The sequence below is a fragment of the Lissotriton helveticus genome, chromosome 8 (genome assembly GCF_964261635.1).
Source record: "Lissotriton helveticus chromosome 8, aLisHel1.1, whole genome shotgun sequence".
Taxonomy (NCBI): domain Eukaryota; kingdom Metazoa; phylum Chordata; class Amphibia; order Caudata; family Salamandridae; genus Lissotriton; species Lissotriton helveticus.
The window spans coordinates 993794640-993809993 of NC_136069.1; the positions used below are offsets into that span (position 1 = coordinate 993794640).

General features: G+C 44.7%; 1 protein-coding gene across 2 annotated transcripts in view; it reads left to right on the forward strand.

Annotated features, from left to right (window-relative positions):
- Positions 1-15354, forward strand: part of LOC144773049 (transmembrane protein 45A-like) — a 474612-nt gene that overhangs the window by 143022 nt on the left and 316236 nt on the right. For both annotated transcript variants that reach the window (XM_078657833.1, XM_078657832.1), the window contains exon 2: positions 14575-14665. The gene's annotated coding sequence lies outside the window, so the exon portion shown is untranslated. The remainder of the gene's footprint in view (positions 1-14574; positions 14666-15354) is intronic.

Here is a 15354-nt window from a genome sequence, read left to right on the forward strand (position 1 = left end):
AAAAATAAGATAATATTTTTATTGATTGATTTAGTTAAAATCTTTACCTCCTGAGGATAGTTGATTGAATGTTAAATTAAGAAATTGTCTAACCCGGTGATATTGTAACTAACGGATCTTGTGCACAGTGATTTGAAAGGTGTTGTCACAGTACTAAGAATAGGCATTGCCTTCCAATTATGTTGAAACCTTTGGTTAAACACAGACTATTTAAATGGAGAGGGAGGGCATCACAGAAAGGTATGACGTTCTGAATGAGTGACTCACCACCAAATTACCTATCTCCACATAACCATGGTTCTGCTGAAAAAACATTGATAAAACCAACGGTTGTACCTGCTGGATAGTCAAAATCTATTTTTGCACCATTGGAAGAAGGAAAAGGTATAATCAAAAGGTCACCATCTGGGGTAGGATAGAGTATCTTTTGGTCGTGGAGATTGAAGATATGGTGGTTAGTAGGGCAGCAGCATGAACTCTGGGTAGTTAAAGAATGTGGTAGAATACCCTTTAGGGTAAGAACATGCACCTTGGGGAGTGTGGTCAAACAATGCACACTCATCGGAGGAAGCTACAGGTTACTCCAGCCTGAACAAGAGTTGAAACAAAAGAAGAATGGAGCTAAAACAATTGTAATAATAAAGGAACTTACAACAACACTAACACATAAGCCCTGTTCCCTCACCCCGGCCTATCTGGTGTAAGTAGTGTGGACACCTGAATATCCTAAACATGTTTATTGTAGAGTGCCCACTCTTGCAGAAAACAAAGAATCCAGGTCTACTTTAATGCAACAGTATTCGCCTCTTCCTTGCTGGACATGGGTGGGTTGATACTCACCCTCGCCAGTATGGGGCTTCTTGGTTGATAAACACGCATTGCTTCACGGGATGCAAGACATTCTAAACATGACCCACTCTTCAGCGTATTCGCACTGAAACGAAAGGCTACTTGCTCCCACTGTGTTTGCAGAGTCCACCATCAAGAGAAGAGCGCTGCCCACCGGGAATCTGGATTAGTCATGTATTGTAGAAGGGTAAAAAAACAAGCAAGCGACCCTCCCTTCCTCACATGCCCCAGCTCATGACCCTGCCTACATGTTTTAGCCTGTACTGCGGCACATAAGAGACTGGACTACCTTGATCGAGACATAAGTTTAGTTGGCAATGCCTTTTCAATTAGCACAGTAGCCTGGTGGTAGGCAGTGGCCAGATACGTACCAGGGTCGGTGGGATCATACCACAGTGAGTGTGGTCAGTCAGCTTTGTGTTTTTAACTTCATTCTTCCAATAATGTTAAGATCTCAGGAACATGCACCCCGCTGCATGATAATCAAGGGCAGGGCCAGTCAATGTATGTAATCGTGTTTTTGGATATGTCCTGGGACGTGTTGTGAAGGAGACAAAGGGCTTTGAAGGTGATCTTAGGAGGGATGGAGTCACAACTCCTTGGAGCTCTGCAATGATTCCTTCCTGGGGCTGTAGAAAGTGGGACAGCATCACACACAGGGACTTTCGCATGGACCCGGGTTGTTTCCCGCAGGCCATAAGAGAGACTTTTATTCATGCCCCCTGATCCCTGACTTCCAAGAGGGTACAGACGTCTGCACTGCTGAAGTGCAGTCCTCTGTTAAGACAAGGGCATTGTGCCAGAAGTACCCACATGAAACGGTACTGGTGAACACTGAAGACTGAACAACATATCAAATACGTGACGGGATAGATGCTACACCCTGAATAGTTTGTCACCAGAAGAGCTAAGAAGAAATACTTGACTAGTAAGAGCAAGACCGGCCAAAGGACTGCAGTGCCATAAAGTACCTCCCTGAACTGTTGTGATAGACCCATAGCTGAGCTTTGAGCTAAGCTTGCCCGTGACTCATCAGCTATAAAGTCATCAAATAGACTATGGTGATTTGTAATTTCAGGGACTAGGAAGAAATTCACAGATGTTTCTAGCACGTTCCCCTACACTGGAGGAAGTCTATGCACCCAGTGGAAATAAATCCAAGCTCCCCAGAAACAAAAGCTATTTTCTGTTCAAGAGCCCCATTTGTTCGATAAGGCCATCACTGGTAGACATGTTGGCTTAATCCTCGCATGGATCAGCTGATCCAAGGGTAATCCGTACTGTTGAATTAAATATATGACTTCAAAGAAACTAAAATGTATTGAAAGCAAAGTCGTCTCCATGTAAAGCTTCTCGAAGAGAAAGACTAAAGTGGAGGCCACAGATAAAGAAATGCAATGTCTGGATCCAGTGGCAGTCAAAGTGGACTCCCTAGTTAAGGCTCATGAGGTTGAACCTCTGTTAAATAAAGTCTTCTTAAAATGTGTACTGTATCACAGGCTATAAGGCAACAGTAGTCCCAAGAAAAACACCTGGATAATACATTAAGTGGCAGCATTATGGGAATGCTGTCCATGTCCAAGGAAGAAAATATAAGATCAAATCTGCTGAGTTTCCAGTTAGCTAATCGACATATTGATGTGTATGTCGGTTTTTCCCTATGTATTGCTACGAACATTCTTGAATCCCATTGTGCTTGCTTGAAATATTAGGTTTCTGTCTTAATATAGGTATCATATTGACTCCAGTCCTTGATAATTCTAAATTAACAGCAGAATTCATCACACTCAATTCAGGTTGATCTATTTTCTGTATTTGTTTTAATCAACCATCTAATTTTGCTGAAACAGTTGACTGCTATTCGATTTCACAGCAATACTTTCAGTGGCTGTTGTATCTTCTTTCTGACAGCTGACAGATAGTCCTGTTTCCCTCTTTTCCCTCTTCTAGGAGAATGATCTTTGGTGTCCCTCCAGGCTCAATAGTGTTGTTCAGCCAACTGAAAACATGTCTTCCTAATCCAGTCCCACTGCCTCTGGGTTTACAATCAATCAATCAGGGGATTTATAAGGTGCGCTACTCATCCGTGAGGGTCTCAAGGCGCTCAAGGCTCATATGTGGATGACACACGTTTTCCCTCTTGTTTGATGGTGACGTGTCATTGCATCTATATTCAAAAAGTATATCACTGAAATGCTGGCCGGGATGGGCATCTAACTGTTCAAATTCAATGCTGACAAGACTAGGATTTTTTTTAAATGGTGTCAGTAGACAGTTTTGCGGGGCTCCATTTTGGTTCCTTGAGCTCAATATTTGTTTAACCTCAGTAAAAGTGGTGAAGAATTAATTGCATGGGTCTCTTTCAGTTTCTTCTTCAACAACTCAACATGGTGCAGAATGCAGCAGTATACCTTCCACTGAGGCCAGACACTTTGCTTCAACTGCCCTATCATCTAAATTGCTTCACTGGCTCTACATTCATAACTAACTTTCAGACGCCCTCTAAATTTTCCAACTGCTCAATTCTAAGTTATACTGCTACTGGTATTTTATGATCCAGCAACTTGCTGATTTTGCTGTTCCTTGTTTTAACACAAATGTAGCCGTGGCAGCTTCTTTTCTGTTTTGGCCCATATTTTGTGTAATAAGTGTTCCCTCTATCAATTAAAAAAAATGAATATTTCGGATACAGAGATCCATTAAACACTATTCAGCACATTTCAAAATTAAAAACAAATAGAAAGCAATAAATACATACAATCGCAACAGAGCCACAGTCAATAAAATAGATGAAAAAGTAAAAGAAGAGAAACCCCAACAAACCTGTAGCAACATTCAGCGTGGATACAGACAAGAAAGGAGCTTTTTTCAATGCATCCTTGCTTCAATGCTTTAACATTGCGCATGCAAATAAACCAAGCAGCATGCAAAGTTACCTCTCTCGTATCTGAACGTAAAGTGCGTAGTGCATGCTCATAATGATGGAAACCCAAAAGGTTACTTACTGGCCTTATCCACAGTTTGCATGGTCTATCATAAGCAGGGAAGAAAAAGGCAAAATGTTGTGGAGTTTGCTAAGCTAAGATACATGACGGCAGGAGCGCAACACCCATTGGGCTCACGGGGCTTCAGCACCCCCCCCCCCCACCACCACCCACCCCCCGTCGTGTGCGCCAGCCCGGATGGACACAGCTTTGCGGGCTGGCGACCATCTAATTGAAGCCGCACCCGAGTACTTAACATGTCTTTAAAAGACCATTTACTTGTAAATTAGGCTTTTGTTGTGTTTTCACCCCTTCTTACAGTCACTCTGTCTATGGATGGAAGAATTAGCCCCCCCCCCCCGAAATATTTTTCAGCCTCCCCCCCCCCCAAATTTGGCTCTAGTTGCCCGCCTGCATGAAGGACACTTGTTGGAGCTGCACTATTTCACACCCCATTTTATACAGAAGCTATTTAATGCAGAACTCCATACCTCCATTAAAAAAAAGTTGCAATGGAACAGGACCTGGAAGGATATCAAGGAATAATTCATAGGCAGGAGTGAGCTGAATGTCTAAAACGTAGTAAGTTAAACTTCCCGCTTTAACGTATTTATATTCCCTCAACCATAGATGCTTCTTTAATCGTTTTACTATATTTTTAGTGTCCCACTAAGAAAGGCAGACTATATATACAGAATGGCCTTGATATAAGCAAACCAAGCAATCCTCTCACAGCCCAGAGATTTTAAGAGGACTATGATCGCAACTCTCCACCTCGGATGAGGGAAACTGTTGTAGCCACAGATCTGGGACCCGCTACTGGGGGCACCATCAGGGCCTGCTACGTATCCATGGGGAGCTGCCCCATCCATTCCTGGACATACTTAGGGGTAAAGATGGACTCATTCGAGCCTAGGCAACATAGGGACTACCGAACTGCTCCCATTCTCAGCCTACCCACAACACTTTCCACTGGGGATTTGAATAGCAGAGCAGCAAACTACTTGCACATTCGAATGTACATTTTTGGGTGGCCAGCTAATGCTAGACTGTTGGGGTATTGGGGCATTTATGGTTTGGTTTGCTCTCTTGGGACTGAATGCAATTTCAGGGACGCAAGGCAGGGTAGACCCTAGAAGTCCCAAATTCTACCGCCTCTCATAGCTGGCGTACACAATAATTGCAGCATATTAAAGGCGGTGAGTACACATCGCCATGCTCCAGGAGACGCGCCTTACTGGGGTGGAGGCGGAGCAATTGCAGTGCCGTAGGCGGGAGCAGGTCTACGCCTCGACTTACTCCTGTATATGCCTGGGGGCACTGATCTCGGTGAGGCAGGGTGTCCCCTTCAAGGTCACGACATCAGGATACATAAGGAAAAAGGCGTTTTGTCCTAGTGGAGGAGCGACTGAGTGGCCAATAGGTATTGCTGGGTAGCATCTACGCTCCCAAACAGGACCACGCTTCCTTCCTGAGACTACTCTCTGCGCAGCTGGGCCACATAGCCAAAGGGGCACTTCTTCTTGGGGGTGACTTCAATTGCATGGTAGACACCACACTGGACTGCTCTGCCCTGTCACTGCCTGAAGCGCTCGCTAACAGGAAGGCTGACTCAGGGTATGAGGGAGTGGATGGCATACTTGGAGTTAGATGATGTCTGGCGAACACAACATGGATCAGATAGGGACCATTCCTTTTACTCCAGCATGTACAAAGTGCACACAAGAATCAACTGTTATGTCTGGTCCAGGGGGATGTGCCGATATGTGACTCACACAGGATATCTAGTCTTGCTATCTTGGACCACAGTCCCCTCTTTCTGGCGTTCCAGTCAACTGACAAGCGCCCCTGGGTCCCAATTTGGCAACTAGACCCAGCAGCCCTGGAGGACACCCTGTTCCATGATATGCTGCGAGATGTGATTGTACAGTACTTTGCTACCAACCCATGGACAATTTTGAGTGGCCCGATTGAGTGGGAGGCCTTTAAAGTGGTGGTCAGAAGCTATTGCCTGACCCAAATGGCGAAGGGTGCACCATTTGGGTGCCTGTACTAAAGCACCCTGTCCCAGTTGTTGGAAACCACGGAACAATACAACATTGCCCTGGAATGTCTGCAATGCCACAGTTATAAAGATTACAGTAACTGAGCACATGAAGAGTAGGGTAGACCGGGCTGGCTGCTAGTCTGGCTTATACAAATACCTGCATATTTTTAGTGGTCTGGAACTCCCCGCCACCTGGGGGGCTCCCACCTGGGGTGCGATCTGTGTCCCACACTTTTAGGTATTTAGGCATCTAGATCTTTTACTAGGGTGATGACTTGTGAGAGGGGAACCTGGCAGTGGCACTGAGATTCCTAAGGTCCTGCATGCCCTTCTGGAGATTGCTTTGACTCCCTCTCGTCTATGCCACTCTACAGTATGTTGTTCCACTATAGGCCACTACACTCTGTCACTACACTGGGCACCAGTAACACTCAAAGTTAATCTGCTCTTAACCATGTCACTGTATGCTTCTCCACTATATGCCACACCACTCTACACCACTCCACTCTTTGCCACTACACTCAATGCTGTTCCACTGTACACCACTCTACTCTACAACACTCCATCCTACTCCACTCCACATTACCCTATTACACTGTATGCCACTACAGTCTACCTTACTACACTCTATCCCACACCACTCTACTACACTCTACTCTACCATACTCCACTCTACTGTATTCCATTCTACTACACTCCACTCTACCACACTACACCAGTACACCCGTGCACTGAACGCCTCTCCGCTCTACTTCACTGCAGTCTGTGCTAGTACACTGTACACCACTACACTGTACTTCACTCTATTCTACTCCACTGAGCGCCACTCCATTCTACGCTATTGCACTTTACCACACTCCAGTGTATGCCCTTATACTGTGTGCATTCCAGTATTGACCACTCCAAACTATGGCACTACACTCTATCCTATTCCAATGTACGCCACTACACTGTACATCACTTCACTCTACGCCAGACAAGCCTACAGCACTCCACTGTATGAGAATAAAGAAGAAGAAAGTGACAGCGCAAGTAAATATATAATCTTTTTTTGATCCTTTTTATTGAATCCAGTGCACTTCATAAAAAGATTTTTTCTCTTCAGAGTTATACAAAGACGTAATGCAATATAGAGATACAGCCGCCTACACGTGTTTCCCCCCTCAAAGATGGCTTTCAGCCTGGGGCTTCCTCCGGACCTAAGGAGATCATACATCAGAGGGTTTGTACAGGTTCAGTACGGTCCTAGGAGGGGACGTTCTTTACAAGGTCACTTAGTAACAAAGGTCTGTCAGTTCTTTCTGAGTAGGGGTATCAGTCTGCGTGAGCTCCACTGTATGCCACTCTACACTACCCTAATCCACTGTATGCCGGTCCAGTCTACAATACTCCTCCGTATGCTACCTACTCCACTGTATGCTGATAAACTGTATTATACTTCTATCTATGCCACTCCACTGTATGCCAATAAACCCTGCATTATTCAACTGTACGCAAATCCACTATGGTCACCCCACTCTATGCTAATCCTCTCCCTGCTGCTCCACTCTATGCCACTCTAATATGCACTATTCCACGGTACACCACTCCACTGTACACCACTTCACTCTGTGACACTCCTCTGACCCACTCCATTCTATGCCACTCCGCTCTACGCCACTTCATTGTACGCCACTGCACCATATGCCACTCTACTCTGCCACTCCAGTCTATGCCACTGCACTCTCTGCAACTCTACTCTACGCCAGCCCACACTACCCTACCCGGCTCTACGCCACTCTACTTTATACCACACTATGACACTCTAGTGTACCACACTCCACTACACACTGTTCCACTCTACGCCACTTCACTCTACAACACTTCACTCTACGCTATTGTACAGTATACCACTACACTGTACCTCACTCCACTGTACACAGACCCACTCTACGCCACTAGACTCTACACAATGCTACTGCACTGTACACTATTACTCTACTCCAGTGTACCCCATTCCACTTTATGAAACTATACTCTGTCACAGAACACTTTACTGCACTCTCCTTCACTCTACTGTACCACACTCCACTTAATGACACTCTACTCACGGACAGTAAACTCTACAGTTTCCAATTTTTTTTGTTAAAAATAGAAAAACATTGAAATGCAATGAAAAAAACCACAAAGGTTAAACCTTTGTTATAGTTAGAAGTGCTACGTTATAGTTATAACTTAAATGTATAATTTACGCAACACTTTTAAATTACTATTACTTTATTTATTCTTTCTATACAAACAAGACTTAAACTACCTTTAATTTATAATATATGCAACACCTTCAATTTATTGTAACTTGAGCACCTCCATACACAGTGAATTCAACTCAGTAGCTACAATACATTAACTATAACTCATCTCTCTACCATGCACTCTGTTCTCCTAAATAATGTGATTTGCGATGCCATAAGTGTTGTTGTAAATGCTATAATTTTAAATGGTAATAATGATATAATATGAAAGGGTATAAGCAGTGCATGGAGAAGGCGTGAGTTATAGTTAATGGTATAGGAAGAAATTACTAGCGGCAGCTCCTTCGCTGTGACATAGGAGAATAGCCCCAGCTCCCCACAGAGGCAAACAAAAAATAAAATGATAAACATTTTATTTTCGTCCTGTAGCTGAGTCTTGGGGGCAGGGCCACAGCATTGCAGCAGGGGAGGAGTAGTGGTGGGCACTGCTGTCACTTCGCATGACGGTTTGGCCAACCGTCTTAGGACGGCCTAACCGTCATGCATACTGACATCTGTCCAATCCTAGTGTGTTGCTGGGTGGAGAGAGCAGCAGGCACAGGCTCCCAGCTCTCAAAGGAGCTCAAAGCAAGCCCTCTCCGCCCAATCCCGACACTGCTCTCATGGGTACGAGAGCAGCGTCTGGAGTGACCGTAGGGGAGTCCGGGAGCTTCAGCCTGTGCCCAGAGGAGCAGAAGAGCGGCGAGCAAAGACGGGCTGGTACGTTTTTTAATTGTTTGTAATATAACAGGCCCCTCCCCCACGGCCCACCACATTGCCCTGACACCAGCCACTAGTGGAAATTGCCCTCATTTTGTTAATTTCAGTAATGTCATTTTAGGTGTCATCAGTGATGTCATCAATGATGCCATGTAACATGTTGTGAGTGAGGTAATATGTGAGGTCATAACCAGTGGTATAGCTAGCTCAGTAAACTCTAGCTAGTGAATTTATATGGTTTCAAAATCTGACTATGTTACTTTAACACTTGGTTTTCCATACATACATATATACATTCATACTCATATTCATACATACATATATTCAGAAAAAAAACAAAGGTTAAAGATAAGTTATAGTTGGGAAAAAATGTATGTTTGCTAAACAAACGCAACTTAAACTACACAAAAATTAGATATTCTAAAGTTCCAGTTCTAGTTTTAATTTATCGTTTATACATCACTTTCAAATTAATATGTCATACTTATAACCCACATTAATACTTATGCGCCACATTAAAATTCATATAACTCACGCACCTCCGTACAGAATGTTCTCACCTCACTCACCACTCTACATTAACTATACCTCCCCTCCTCTCCATGCACTACTTATAACCATGTGCAATTATTGAATTAATACCAACACTTATGACATCTGAAATTAAATAATGTGGCAGAACATAGTGTATGGTACAGAGGTGAGTTATATCCTTGGGGCCCCATCCTCCTCCTGGGGCGCCCCCATGGCCGATCATCACCAAGCTCTTCAACTTCAGAGACCATGATAATGCACTTCACTTGGCAAGAGAGAAGCAGCCACTGTCATACTAGGGCCACATCTCCATTTATTTGGACTTCACCAGAACTGTCCAGGAGGCTATTTGTGAGTTCCTTCCCATGTAGTGCAGGCTGTACCTGGCTGGTATCCCATATGCCACGATCTATCTGGCATGCCTCAGGATTTTGCAACAAAATAAAACACACATCTTTCAAACACCTGAAAGTGTGAACGGCACTCTTTGGGGGCAATTTAAGTGAAATAGAATGATCTGGAATCCATCTTTGCCCTTTCACTTTACAGTGCTGACCAACATTTGTGTGGGTTTCATGTGTTGACTGCTCTTCACCCATACGTGATTGATGTCTCCATACCATGTGACTATAGACTATTCGAAGTATCTTACCTTGTACTGTGTGCCCAGCACATGTTGTTAACAACTGTATTATGTACAGGTTGGCTGTGCCCACATGGTCCACAGGTCAATATCCCTCTTATCCCAGTGGCGAAGCTAGAACTACTGCCAAGCAGGGGGGACCCTAAGTTTGCCGCACGGTGCAGGTAGGAGCGGTGGGGGTGGTGGCCAATGTACGACTTGTTCCGGGGGGTCTGGCGGCCTACAGACACCTTGTTCACTGGGGTGGTGGTAATCGACAGACAATACTTGCTTACCTCCGCAGCCCCCAAAAAAGCCCCCACCTCTGCTAGCTATACCACTGTCTTATCCCCTAAATTAGATGGGTTGTTCCATTAATGTCTTACTCCCAATTGGGATAGATTTTCATTACCATTGAGAAGATTCTTACTTAGAATGTTCTTGTGGTTGGTTACCATGTTATGCCTGCCCGGCAGACGCTCCCCTTTTTTGGTAGCATTGGCCAGCCAGCACTCAGCTTTTCCTTAGGGTATCCCCATGTGGCTAAAACTATTGTTGTTTTGTTTGATGTTGTTTTTGGCTTCGTTTTTGCACTACTGTGGGTTTACTTGGGAAGATGACTGCTGGTGGGTAGGGTTGCTAGTGTTAAGGGGGTTGGGGGGTTTTGTGGTCTACATTATTGTTTTGCAGGTATATGCCCCCCTTTCTCTGTTTTGTATACACTGGTTTCTGCTCCTCACATTGAATTTGACCTATTTGTTCCTCATGCACCAAAGCAAACCACACATCATGTCTTAACACATGAGGCTAAGTGTACTAGCATGGCATTTCCTTCTAGTAAATGAGCACAGATCAATCTACTGATGTGGAATATGCGAGGGCTAAATAACCCACAGACATGTCAGCAAATACTACCTGGACAGACACAAAATTGACATAGCCCTGCTTCATGAGACCCATCTCAGTGCGGGCGTCCCTCCCAGTTTCGCCTCCAAATGGTGGGGCTATAGGGTACTAGCCTCTTACTCATCATATACTAGAGGTACTCCTGATTAAGCATGGGACACCCTTCCGGCTGCTGCACTAAATCAATGACCCGCTAGTTTGCTTTAACTTAATTGAGGCCCTAATACATGGAAACACATTACCATCATTAACACATGCAGTCCCAACACAGACAACTCCGAATTTTTAAGACACATTTGAGGCGCGTATTCTTTTCTGGCCCCCTAGGCGAAACTTTCAGAAGGGGATTTTAACCTTGTACTTGACAAACACATGGACTGATCCAACGCTGCGGCCCATACACACAATACAGCTGTAGCTACATTATTAGCGATCATGCAGGTGGAGGGTCTGGTCGATATATGGCGTTTAAGACATCCCTCTCTCCCCTTGAAGGCACGCATGTCTCCACTGCTCACAACTCCTGGGCACTGCTGGATTACTCACTCTGTACTCAAGATGTGTGCATCTGGACGAAATCTATAGAACATCTCCCTGCACTTTCTCAGATCACACCCAGTCAAGTTGACGCTAAAAGTACCATAAACACCGTGCATTTACATGGAGACTCAATCCCACGGCCCTCCTTGACAGGATCTTTAATGAAGACCTCAAGTCTGAAATAATACACTACTTTCAGGTGAATGCGAAGTCAGTCAGAAGGGTGGGCACCCTCTGGGAAAGCCTTCAAGGCATATCTGTGCAGTGTCTGTATTGCCAAACAGCATGGAATCTACAAATTCCTGCACACACTGCTTGACAAGCTAGAGGCCAAGATTAAAACCCTTCGAGCATACAAGCAGGGCCCACCATCTGCCTAGAACATAGCAGGACTAAGCCAGATGAATTCATGGAGGTGGCAAACATACCCACAGGCCCTCAAACGCCAGGCGCGAATGCCACAAGTTATCTTCCAAATCCAAAGAGATGATAGTGAGTTCTATATGAAGCAGAGGATATACTTGAAGAGTTTCTTCAAAATTACTCTAACATATACACGTCCCACATCACCCAGGCCAAGGCCAATTACACTGCTCACTTTGATCACATAGTCTTGGCGTGGTTGGAGGGACCCCGGAGCCAGTTCCTTGACACACCTATTGTGCTGGGGGAGATCACACCTGTGATATTGAGTCTTCCCACCTGCAAGAACCCAGGACGTGATGGCTTTCATACGGAATTTTACAAAGCCTACTCTATGCTATTGGCCCCTAAACTCTTTAAGGTATATAACGAAGTGCTGGTGAATGACATACTTCTGCCATCTTCCAGCGAGGTCATGTTTATAGCCCTCCTAAAACCTGACATGCTCCTGTCACAGTGTATTTCCAGTCGCCCGCCTCTACTCAATGTAGACGTTAAAATACTTGCCAAGGTGCTTGCTAACCAGTTCAAGCCTCATTTTCCTGACCTTGTGCTTCCCAAACCAGGCGGGTTTCATACCAGGGGGCTCAAAATCTCACAATCTGCGATCTCTCTATGCAGTGATGCAAATAGGTGATTTGAGACTTGAATGTGGTGGCGGTCTTCTTAGACGCCACTTAGGCGTTTAATTTCTTGGAACAGGCATATATATGTGCTGTCCTGTCTCCAATGGGATTTCCCATCAGTTTCATAAACTGGGTTAAGTTATTATATTGTGAGCCACTAGCAGGGTATGATTGAATTGATTGCTATCGCATCCATTTCTAAAAGTAAGGGGCACTCGACAATTGGTGCAGCTCTCGCCAGTGCTGTATGTGCTGTCATCAGAACCGGTGGCATCTGCAATCAGGTAGATGCACGCTGATAGAGGTTGTTTTTTCCTCTCTCATAATTTGCTGGTTTCCCTATATGAGGACAACATCACTATACTTCCATTATCTAGCTAAAACCTTGAGCCCAATCAGCTAAAACCTTGAGCCCAATCATCAGGGAGTTCACTATCTTCAGGACCTAATCGAAGATCACTATTAACTGGAACAAATTCACCATATTCCACCTAACGCCTAGCACCCCCATTTGCTCCCTAGAGGTCCCACTTCCTTAGCGCTTTGCATCAATCAAGTATCTGGGTGTGCAGATAAGTAGGGATAACTATGCGGTGGCGCTAGCAAAGATCGAAGATCAGGTAGCTAGATGGAAATGCATGCCTCTCTCGTGGATGGGCAAATTAGTCTTCAATGAAAATGATCATACTGTCCAGGTTACTTTATTTATTTTATAACATCTCCGTCACACTGCATCAAACATTCTTTAAAACATTCAGATCATAAATGATCTCCTTGGCTTGAGCTAACAAACAGCCCAGAATTCGCTGGGAGGTGTCGACCATGCCATATGAACAGGGTGGTCTGGGTGCACCTGACTTTGAACTCTAATAGAACCTTGGCCAGGCATATTTTGCCAAATACTAGCTGCACCCTCTGCCTCATATGTCTAATATGGCAGTAGAATAAGATACCACACTCCCCAATGTACTGAGCGCGAGTCTGGGCCTGCTGCCTAAGTGTACCCGCTGTGAGATTAACATGGTGACAACCACTCTGGTGGATTGGCATAGAGCCCGCTGGTGACTGTCACACCCTATACTCTACTCTCCAGAACAACCTTTTACACACTTCCCATTTGTCCAGCTCACTAGAGAGAGAACTGCTCTCCATAGACTACATCTGCACTGGGGGCCTATTCCTGCACTGATCTGTGATAATAACTGGAGGACACCGCTCCACGATGGACGCTTTCACTTACCTTAGACTTCCGGAGCTGTGTAGGGAATACCGCGCCCTTTTCTTGAGCCCCCAACATGCAAGGCGCTGGAATTCCTTCTCACTACCACAGTAAGCATCTGGTCAGCACGTGGTACCGCACATTGCAGTCTGAGGCTAAACTGACATATCCCAGGGCAATACTAAAGTGGGAGGTGGAACTAGCTATTGAAATCCCAGATAAAGACTGGATACACAGTTGTGGGCAGACTGGAAGACTGTTGCACTGCTCTCCATAATAACCCGCACACAAATGCTGCCGTCTCCTAAACTGGCCCTCATGGGATCCACTCTTGAGGTGCAAAGTGACATCAGGTATTTTGTGGCTCTTGCATTGCTACTGGCAAAGCAACGCGTGGCCTGTGTTTGTGGGCCGAGATAGGACCCTTAAGGCTAGCACCTGTTTAGAAGGCATAATATATTGACGGGAGCAATTAGGACAGCTACTACGGTCTAAATGAAAGAGCCTACCTACCCCACTCATAGCTCCCTTTTCCACATCGGTTTGAAATATGTATGCTACGTTTACCTCAGATGCGGGGATATCAAAGGAGAACAGGCCTTGCTGTCATGTTTTATGGCTAAGATGTGTGTAAATATGAGATGCTCCTGCACAGCAACCCATACTGCCATTGTAATGAATCGGACCATTATTTTTTGTGTGTAATGTTTTTCATTTTATCTCTTTTCTTGTAATTTCTCTTTGGAAAGCTTATGAATAAAAAGTAAATTAGGCCTTGGCAGGCATTTCCCTTCAAATTGTGACACATCCTTATTCTTTTCCATTTCTGTCCAGTTTCCTGACTGAAAGGTGTTTGCAAAATAAACATACCACTTTCAAAGATTGAAACTATTGATTCCAATGCACAAGCTTGTGATGCCATAAGGTACGTGTTTGCTTTTCTCCAGTATTTAGAATTGTCTTTTTTTTAAAAAACACTGTAAACATTGGCAAAACCAAAAGCTCCGCACTTGTTTCAATAGGGTGAAACCTATTGCTTTGTCAGTTCTTGTTGATGAGTGTACCTGCGCTGAAAATATTTGCACGCAATTGAGCATGCTCGGTGCTTGTGAGAGCAGGTTAAACTTGTAACATAATTAAAGAGGAAAATACAGTGTATTCTCATAGCTGTTTTTTTGCACTGCACTGAACATCCAGTTATTGGAGTACCTGTGGAGTATGTATATGCCCACATAAGCATACAGCACATTTATACTCATACACAAATGCTCCCCACCCTCAGATCCCACATAGTGTGACTGTCAGCACGGGCCCTAGAAAAAAAATAGTCTTCACCCACATAGTCTGCAACCCCAGGTCAGGAACGAATTGTTCCAGCCCTATTCAAAGTAGAGAGTGGGAAAGAAAGAGAGAGTGTGTGTGTGTGTGTGCGTGTGTGCGTGTGTGCGTGTGTGCATGTGTGTGTGTGTGTGTGTGAAAGAGAGAGAAAAAGCAAGAGACTGTTATTGTAGTGGTATCCATCCCTTGCAGACAATACCTTTCTCTGGTTGCAGTCCGTTCCATGTTGGACCACCAGTAGTATCTGATGGGACCCCTTGGTGCATGGGAAAGGAT